The sequence below is a fragment of the Phacochoerus africanus genome, chromosome 16 (assembly GCF_016906955.1).
Source record: "Phacochoerus africanus isolate WHEZ1 chromosome 16, ROS_Pafr_v1, whole genome shotgun sequence".
In the NCBI taxonomy this organism is placed as follows: domain Eukaryota; kingdom Metazoa; phylum Chordata; class Mammalia; order Artiodactyla; family Suidae; genus Phacochoerus; species Phacochoerus africanus.
Window position 1 is genome coordinate 51,258,761 of NC_062559.1, and position 9,949 is coordinate 51,268,709.

At 47.9% G+C, this 9,949-nt stretch overlaps 1 pseudogene; it reads right to left on the bottom strand.

Moving 5' to 3' along the window:
- Positions 1-290: 290 nt before the first annotated feature.
- LOC125117806 (60S acidic ribosomal protein P1-like) lies at positions 291-4,294 on the bottom strand (annotated as a pseudogene).
- Positions 4,295-9,949: the final 5,655 nt, after the last annotated feature.

Consider the following 9,949-nt stretch of genomic DNA (forward strand, 5'->3'; position numbering starts at 1 on the left):
GACGATACAGCCACAGGTGAGGCAGCCCCGTGTGAACGCCAGCATTGGCGTTTCGATGCGGCTTGTGGCCATCAGGTTTTGAGTGAAGTATATGAGTGTACTGTTAATGAGGGTTTAAGCGACTGTGCTGAATTGTACTGACAAGACCTGTCAACTTTCAACATCACAGCTTTAACTGTCATCCCATTCTTGTAGATTTAGCTTCCCCCACCGCTCGTCCCTCCAGCCGTCCCCCACTCACCCACCCAGGCATTTAATATACCTGATGAGAACAGGTTCTCCTACCCCCCACCCCAGTTCTCGAAAGGTGCTTTCAGCAACGATGAAGCTCAAATAAGCTGCCTTCGCAGGAAGCTGCCAGCAGCACTCACCGGAGAAACAGTGGCCTCTGTGCTCTGGCCGAGTGGAGGTCAGGAGACTGGTCCCTCGCCAGCAGCTCCGTGGGGCTCGGGGAGGGCACGCCGCCTTAGGCTGCTTGACAGTCGTGTTTTCAGTTTGTCCAGGTAAAAACGAGGAATGGTTACCCATCGCTGTGCTTCCAGGGGAGGCCCTGTTTACACTGCTCGTTGGGCTGCTTGGGCAAAAGCCGCTGTATACACAGGAGGCGGGGGGCGGGGGGGGGGGGAACTGGGCGCAGCGGGGTGTCCAGGAGGAGGCGAGAGGGTGAAAGGAAAACCTCCAGCCTCCCCCCCCCGCCCCGGAAGATTCTCGCCTCCGCACTAACCTGTTTGCTGGCCAGGCTTGTCTTTCGCCAGCTTGAGCAGCTGCGTCGTTGAGAGCGCGGTCAGCAGTGTGAACGGAGGCTCTGACGATTTGCAAACTCAAGGTTCAAAAGTGGGAGGTGGGGATACTAAGAACGCCTCAGACACTGCTATGCTGTGTGCCAGATCACATGGGGTGTATTAAATGCCTTTTATCATTAAGCCTTCAAGGCAGAAATGACTTTTCTGCCACCAGGTAACTATTTTAAATTTAGCAACCATGTGTCAGTTACTTTGTAGTCTTGATAAGAAGGTAACTTTTTACTTCGAAATTATTTTTAGAAAGAAACTATAGATCATTCTCTTTCATGAGTGTTTCAAAATTCTAAATAAAATATTAGCAACCTGCATCCAGTGATATAAATTGCCATAGTGTATTTTTCACAGAGTATTTTGCTGTGCTCTTCTCTGTGGGAAGATGATGAAGTCTCGTCTTGTTGAACTTAGGTTCGCCCTTGTGGTTTGTTTTGGCCAGTGAATCGCGAGCAGAAATGATGAGCAAGACTTGTGAGGAGAAGGTTTAGTACCAGCCCTTGGTTCACCCGTCTTTGCTCCCTTCTCCAAGATCCGTACTGGTCCCCCTGCAGCTACACTAAGGACCTGGGTTCCGGAATGAAGATGACGTGTAGCAGAGGCAGCTACAGCGGACCCGCTCCTAGCGTGAGCGAGAGAGAGACCCAGCCAACCACGCCCGCGAGACCGGCGGCCACTGAAATTCCAGCTCCACTGGACTGTGCACAGTGACCAAGGGAGGTTTATTCCAGGGATGCAAGGCTGGTCCCGAGTTAGAAGCATCACTAATACAGTTCAGCACATTAACAGAGCTAAGGAGGAACGTTACATGCTAATATTCATAGATACCTAAAGGCATTTGATAAAAATTCACTAAGTGTTCATATTAAAAGTAGATGAGAAATGGGTCATTCCTCTGATAAGGGGAGGTGTGTATACATATATTCTCAGAGCCAACATCCTAATTGGGAAACTAAGATTTTTACAAGATAAGGATGCCGATATCATCTATTATTTACCACTGTCTTGTATCCAATGCAATTAGACGAAAGCCAAGAGGGCGAAACACTAGAGAGAGTGAAGCCGTTGCTGTTTACGTAGGTAATTTTATATCTGCAAACCCCAACGCGTCCTGTGGCACAGTATCGAGTAGAGGCTACAAGATTTATTATAGAAACAATCTTTTTCACATACACAATACTAACCAGCCAGAAGAAAGAGTGGAAAGCAGACACTCTTTAAAATAGCAAAACCCCAACCAAACCACTTAGGAAGAAACTGAGCAAGAAACCTGCAAAACTCAGGGACGAGAGGTGCTAAGGCACCCTGCTGAAAGGGGCCACCAGGACGGAACAGAGGGAAAGACCTTCCACGTTCGGGATGGCAGAGTCTCCGTCACAAAGATGTCCACGCTCCCCAAGTGAGATTTAATGTGATTCCAATACAAACTCCATGAGGGATTTTTTAAAAGTTAGACAAGCTGACTTCTTATATAAATTCATTTGGAAGAAGAACTAGAGACGGCCAGGAAATCCCTGCAGAGAGCAAGGAGGGGGGCTCATGTGACAGACATCACAGCATGTTTGTTTGTAAATAAAGTGATGAAGAGAAAGAGCGTCAAAACACAGGCGCGCGCATGGCCTCCGGGTGCGACGAGCAGCACCTCAGCCAGGGTCGTGAGGGGAAGCCGTCGGGAAAGTGGTGTTGGAACGACTTGACGGCCACATGCCAAGAGAGGAATTTGGATCCACTGCTCATTCTGCAAATTCCAACTGGACCCAAAGATACAAAAGTAAAAATAAAACCATCTAAGTACTAGCAGAAAACTGTAGATGAATTCTTTTATAACCACGAAACGGAGAAACATACCTGGCCATGATTCACTAGAGAATGAGGGAAATTGACTCTATAAAAGCGTATTTCTGCATGTCTAAAAAGACCAAAAGCAAACCAAAAAGCAAGTGATAAGTGGGAAAACATATACAATTTAAGTCACAGAAGTTAATATCCCTAATTTCTGAAGAGTGAACGTTTAGAAAACAGTAACGCGGGAGAAAAATCGGCAAAAGATGTTGAATTCACCGAAAAGAAATGCAAGTGACTCAAACATTTTAAAAAGCTTAACTTCACTCTTAAAAAGAACACAAACTACAGGAAGATACCATTTTTCTTCTGGCAAGTTGACAGTAACCCCTAAATTTGAGAAGCTATTTTCTCAGAAGGCTGTGGGGAAACAGGCATTTTTAAATTGCCGGGGTGAAGACAAAATGTAACAACGCCAGGGGAAAGGAATTTGACAATATCTAGAAAAAAGTCATGCGCACGTAACATTCAATGCAGAAAACCCACACCTAAGTCTCTATCCCAAAGATAGGCTGGCAGAAATACAAAATGCCACTTAATGCAACACTATTTGTAACAGCAAAACACTGTAAACGACCCAAATATTACCCAACCGTCCATCAGTATAGAGTGGGTTAAACTTTTATTTTTACTTACATACAGTTGAGGAGTCTCATCTCTGAAAAGGAATTTTATACATGCATGGGTATATGTATGTGTGTATGAGCTACTGTCAAAAGAAATAATGGGAGAAAAACTAAAATCAATACAAGTAGCTGCCCTTGGGGCAAACGCAAATGGCACAGGGATGCAGGTAGGAAACAGGGAGGGATGGAAACTGTTTTTCCTGAGTAAACCTTTTTTTTTTTTTTTTAATGGCAACAAGCCCACAGCATGTGGAAGTTCCAAGGCCAGGGGTTGACCCTGAGCTGCAGTTGCAGCACTGCTGGATCCTATAACCCACTGCGCAAGGCCGGGGATGGAACCCATGGCCCTGCGGAGACCCAAGCCACTCAGTCGGGTTCTCAACTCACTGTGCCACAGCAGGAACTCCTGAATGTACCTTGTTTTATAGTTTTCACTTTGAAATCATGTTGGTTTTTTTTTTTTTTCAAGAGCTTGGGTTTTTATTATTGAATGGGTTATAGAAGTTTAGTCAAAAAGACCAAGGCCCATGTCATGTCAGACTCCTCAGATTCTTCGTTCTTTGCTTCTGCTTCCTTCTCCTCAGTTGGGGCAGTGGTGGTGGCCGGGGCAGGACCTCCTGTTGGTGCAGCACCAGCTGCTGGGGCAGGTCCTCCAGCCCCCCCTTTGCAGATGAGGCTCCCGATGTTGACACTGGCCTGAGCTTTGCAGACCTGCCTGGCCTGGACGGCTCAGCATTTACACCTGCTGCTTTAATGAGGGCCTGGAGCTCCTCCTCCGTGACTGTCACCTCGTTGTCATGCAGGATGAGGGCAGAGCAGATGCAGACGAGCTCCGGGACAGAGGCCGCGGTGCGGACGCAGGCCAGGTGGGGGCCGCCGGTCGCGGTGCTAGTCGCTGGGTGAAGTGAGCGACCCCAACGAGACCTTAGCTCCCTCGGGAGGACGGAGCACCTTAGCAGCAGCTGAGGAAAGGTGTTCTGTTTTTGCATAATTTTTCTTTTTACGGCCACTCCTGTGGCATATGGCAGTCCCCAGTCCCCGGGCTGGAGGTCCAATGGGAGCTGCAGCTGCCAGCCTACAGCACAGCCACAGCAATGCAGGATCCAAGCCGTATCTGTGATCTATACCATAGTTTGTGGCAGTGCCAGATCCTTAAGCCACTGAGTGAGGCCAGGGATCCAACCACTTTCTCAAGGACACTATGTCAGGTTCTCTACCTCATGAACCACAGCGGGAGCTCCCATAATTTTTCTCTTTTTTTTTTGGCTGCATGCCCACTGAGCCACCAGGGAACTCTGAAACAGTTCTGACTCACCATCCTTGGAGGGATATATCCTTAGGCACAAAAGAGTCCTAGGAAATTTTAAACTACATTCAGTGGTCTGGTGTTAGTATGTGCGCGTGTGCACAAACACACACACACACACACACACACACACACACACACACGGAAACTTCCTCCTTTTCCTGTCACTCCTCCAACAGAGAGAAACCTGGCACTCATAATCTGAGGTGTGTTTACGAATTTGCTCAAGTCGCGAAGCCAGAGCTGCTAACTCTTACCCTGTCCCCCGGGAGGGACAAGATGGAGTGGACACCATTTCCCTGTTCTTCCCACCAAGCACAGCCAAGACCCTGGACATGTGTCACATAAACAGTCTGAAGAAGGAGAAGCAGCCGGACGGGTCAAGGACCTTGGGACCCGAGTGATGACCCAGCGGAGAATTCCCTGGGTGTTCTTGTCTCTCAAGTGTCCCAGACTAGGCGCTGGTGGAGCCAGCAGCCCAGTAACGAGGAGAGATGACAACAGCCAAGTCTGCACTTTTCAAGCCAAAGACCAGAGAAGAGGGAGCGTAGAAAGGCCAAGAGCTCCCGCACAGACCCCAGCCCATCGGCAAAGGCCAAGGGGGGAGCCGGGACCTCCTCTGTCCGTGGCTGGCAGGAGGCCTCCCCCTCCTGGCCCGTCCTCTGCTGGAGCCGAGGCAGGGCAGGCCCAGGGTGGAGCTGGCAGATGATACCCCACCCCCATCTGGCAGGAACGAGCCCTCTCAGCCCCACGGTGTCACTGGAGCCCATGTTCCCCGGCGGGAAGCAGACTAGAGCCCCCTCCCCCAGGCGGCCAAGGAGGGCAGGTGGTGAACCTCAGTGGGCAGCGGCGAGGGGCAGCGTCCATGCCCCCCCCCCCGCCCACCAGCGTGGTGGTAACGCAGAAGATTCAAAGATGATCCGAGGAGTTCCCGTCGTGGCGCAGTGGTTGGCAAATCCGACTAGGAACCATGAGGTTGCGGGTTCGGCCCCTGCCCTCGCTCAGTGGGTTAAGGATCCCGCGTTGCTGTGGCTCTGGCGTAGGCCGGGGGCTACAGCTCCGATTTGACCCCTAGCCTGGGAACCTCCATATGCCGAGGGAGCAGCCCAAAGAAATAGCAAAAAGACAAAAAAAAAAAAAAAAAAAGTTCCGAGCCTCGTCACATCAAACCAAGGTCCAGTGTGTGAGAGAAAATCATGTGCTCCCACCAAGAACCAGGAAAACTTCCGTTTGAAAAGGACAGAATCAGGAACCTGAAGCTAAAACAGAAATGACCCAAACGGAGCAGAGAGAAAACAGGCCGAAAGGAGTTACCTCTGGGCCTGTAACAAAAAGATGGAGTGCTGGTGCCATCAGACTCCAGGAGAGAGAGGCCGGCCTGAAAAAGCCTTTGAAAGCGAGAGGGCTGACATGTTTCCCAATCTGGCAAAAGACATAAACGTTTATATTTACGAAGCTTGGGTGAACTACAAACAGCATAAACCTGAAGAAATCTATGATAAGACAAACTTCTGAAAACTAAAGGCAGAGAAAACAGCTTGCAAGCAGTAAGAAATACCACCTTACCTACCTCGGAAAGACACTTCGGATGACAGATTCCTCCTCAGGACGCGTGGAGGCCAGAAAAATGGCCCCAAATTTCAAGCGCGAAAATAACTATCAACTCTGGATTCTGCATCTGGTGAAATCGTCCTTCAGGAATGAAGGGAAACGAAAGACATGCCAGAAGATGGAAAACCAAAAGAATGTGCTTGGATAAGCCAACCCTAAAAGAGACTAAAGGAAGTTCTCGAAACACAAAGGAAACGTAAAAAAAAAAAAAAAAAAAAAAAAAAAAGTCTGGGAACATCAGGATGGAAGAATAATGGAAAGAGCAAAAATATGGGGAGATACGGTCGACTTCTCCTCCTTTACCCAAACTGGTGAAATGTTGACATCAACCGTCTTTGTTGGAGGAACTAGCTCTGTACCTTCAAAACCAAAGTGGTTACAGGAAACTGTGCAATAAAATGGCACAGAAGCCTGCGCACTGCACGGACGTCGGGCTCCTGGTCTGGGTCCTGAACCAGAGCCACGGGAGCTGCGCCTGTGCTGTCCCTCCAAGGCCAAGTCTAGTTCCTCCCGGAGGCAGAGTTTCTCGAGGACGAGGACAGCCACTGACCGTGCTGCTCTGCAAGGGGCAAGGATGAGGCGAGCAACGTTCAGCCCAGGAGTAAACCTAGCTCTTCCTAAACATCTCCCTTTTTTTCCTTCTAGGTACATTTCTCTCACAATTTATTGTAAAAAACTGGCCATTTTATAACAATGGAGAGAACTAGAGAGAGACTAATTTTCATGAAAACCCATCATAGTGTCCTGAAACTAAGAGAAGGTTTTTAACCTCAAAAGTTATTATCCTATTGTGGGTAACAAATTCAATAAAAAGAGTTGTCTTCTGTCTTTGTGTCTCTTCAGGGCTGCACCCAAGGCACATGGAGGTTCCCAGGCTAGAGGTCTAACTGGAGCCGGAGCTGCCGGCCTACACCACAGCCACAGCCACGCGAGATCCGAGCTGCATCTTCGACCCACGCCACAGCTCACAGCAGCGCTGGATCATTAATCCACTGAGTGAGGCCAGGGATTGAACCCTCATCCTCATGGATGCCTGTTAGGTTCGTTAACCGCTGAGCCGTGACAGGAACTCCAAAATAGTTTAGTTTTAGTAGATAAAACTCACTTATTTTAATAAAAACCGTATGAGGGAATGCAGAGTCCTAAGACTCTTCTGCCATGTAAGATAAACTGCTCCCCAAAGGACTGTGTCATATTGGTTTAAAGTAGGAAACATCTCCTATTTAAGATATGTTTCGATTACAACAGACTGGGGGTTGGCAAACTTACTCTGTAAAGGGCCAGATAAAAGTTTTAGGCTGATTAGGCCATGAGATCTCTGCTGAAACTCCACCCTGTGGTTTTCAGATGAAAACAGCCGTAGACCGATGTGACAGCACAATGTACCAACCTCCCTACCAGCCTAATCTCAGGCTACTTAACCTCCAGTAATTAAAAAAAAAAAAAAAAAAAATCCAGGAGTTCCTGTTGTGGCTCAGTGGGTTAAGAATCTGACTGGGAGTGGCTTGGGTCACTGCAGAGGTTCGGGTCCGATCCCCTGTCCAGTGCAGGCGGTTGTAGGTCTGGTGTTGCTGCAACTGTAGCACAGGTTGCAGCAGTGACTAGAAGTCAGTCCCTGGCCCAGGAACTCCCATGAGCTGCGGGTGAGGACATTTAAAAAAAAAAAAAAAATCCGAAATCGATTACACAAAAATATATATTTTTTTTGTCTTTTCTAGGGCCACACCCGTGGCATGTGGAAGTTCCCAGGCTAGGGGTCCAATCAGAGTGGTAGCTGCCAAGCCTACGCCACAGCCACAGCAACGCAGGATCCGAGCCGCATCTGCAACCTACACCACAGCTCATGGCAACGCCGAATCCTTAACCCACTGAGCAAGGCCGGGGATCAAACCCGCAACCTAGTTGGATCCATTTGCCACTGAGCCGCAACGGGAACTCCGACACAAAAATAATTTTTAAAAGTTATTGTTCTATAGACATTAACTAAAATGTGGCCAATGGCAGACTCCACAGAGGTAAAGCCCTGGAAAGCTTCCATCCTCTCTTCTGCCGGCAGCTGGAAGACCCCAGGCTGCTCTCAGATTCTGGGACCTCATCTCTATGTTGAGAGGATTGGAGAGGGTGTGTGTCATCCCTCCCCAGTCCTGTACCTACGAATTTCAGTGCAGGAGACAGACTTCCATGGTTACCAACACGCCTTCCGACTGAGACTCTGAATGGAGTTTCATAAGAAAGGTACACTCGGTTTTAGGCGAATCATTTGTAAGACAGGCCTCATTAAGCACAGTGAGCTGAACATGACCATTGGAGGATTAGGAGGAGCAAAAGCCAAACTGAAGAACAGAGAGTATCCAAAACAAGAGCCGCAGGTAACAAAATACACAAGGATGAAGTTAAGGATGTCCAGGTCTCTATGCTGAAAATACAAAATGCTGCTGAGGACCATGAAAATGAAATGCATGGGAATACATACTATGTTTATAGATTGGAAGACTCATTAAAAAGTCAAATCAATCTAGAGATTCAATGAGTCTCAAACAAAATCCCATGAGATGTTTCGAGGGGGTAATTTTGGTAGCAGTTGACAAACCAACTCTAAAATTTCTCTGGAAATGCAAAGGACCTAGAACAGACAGTTTTAAAAAAGAAGGAATTGGAAGTTCCAGTGTACGTGACATCAGGACTTAAAGTTCTGACCAAAGGATAAGAAGTTAATGAAAGAGAAGCGTGTGCAGAAGGAGAGATGATTTTAGACAAGGACCAAAGCAATTCAGTGGGGAAAAGAAAATCTCTTTGACCAACGGTGCTCAACAACTCGGTATCCCCACGGAAAACAGACGCCTGACCCACCTAATGCCAAAGAGCAAAAATTAGCTCCAAGTGGATCACTGACCCAAACCTAAAAATCGACATGAATTTGGGCTAGGCAAGGACTTCTTAAAGAGGATACAGAAAGTATTAACCATAAAAAATTGATACATTGGACTTCACTGAAATTAACACCACCTTCTCATCAAAAGACACTGTTGAGAAAACAGACAACCCAGAGCGGGAGAAATATTTGTAACACGTAAATCCGACCAAGAACTTGTGTTGATAGTATATAAAAGATGATCACAACTCAGTATCTAATTAAAAAGGAAAGAAACGGACCCAAAAAAATGGTTCAACAAACCCATGAAATAGTGTTCCTCATTAGTCGCCAGGAAATGCAAATTAAGCCACAATGAGATACCACCACATGCACACCCATGAGAATGGCTAAAATAAAAAAGATGGCCAACACTAAATGTGCATCAACCACAACTCTTACACGTTGCTGGCGGGAGCAGAAGATGGTACAATCACTTTGGAAACAGTTGGGCATTTTCTTAAAAAGTCACACAACATCTATCCTTATGGCCTAAAAGTTCGGCTCCTGTTTAAGCGAAATGAAAGTGCGTCCACCAAGAATCCCGGGCAGGATTATCTAGATGTCTAGCTGTGTTCATAACAGACAAAACCTGAAACAGCCTGGGGGTCCGTGAACAGAGATGGTCCGTCGCCTGCGACGTGCTCGCACACACCAGCCGGCACCGACAAGGAACCCACGGCTGGTAGACGCACCAACACGGGCAAGTCTCACAATCACGCTGAGTGAAGGCCACACGAGGTGTGTGCAGATAACCCCCGCCCTGCATTTGCCAAGCTCAGGAGAGGCGGGCACGGATTTGTATCCGGGAGCTAAATTCCCTTGTTGGTACATTACACCCCCTCCCCCAGAACAAACA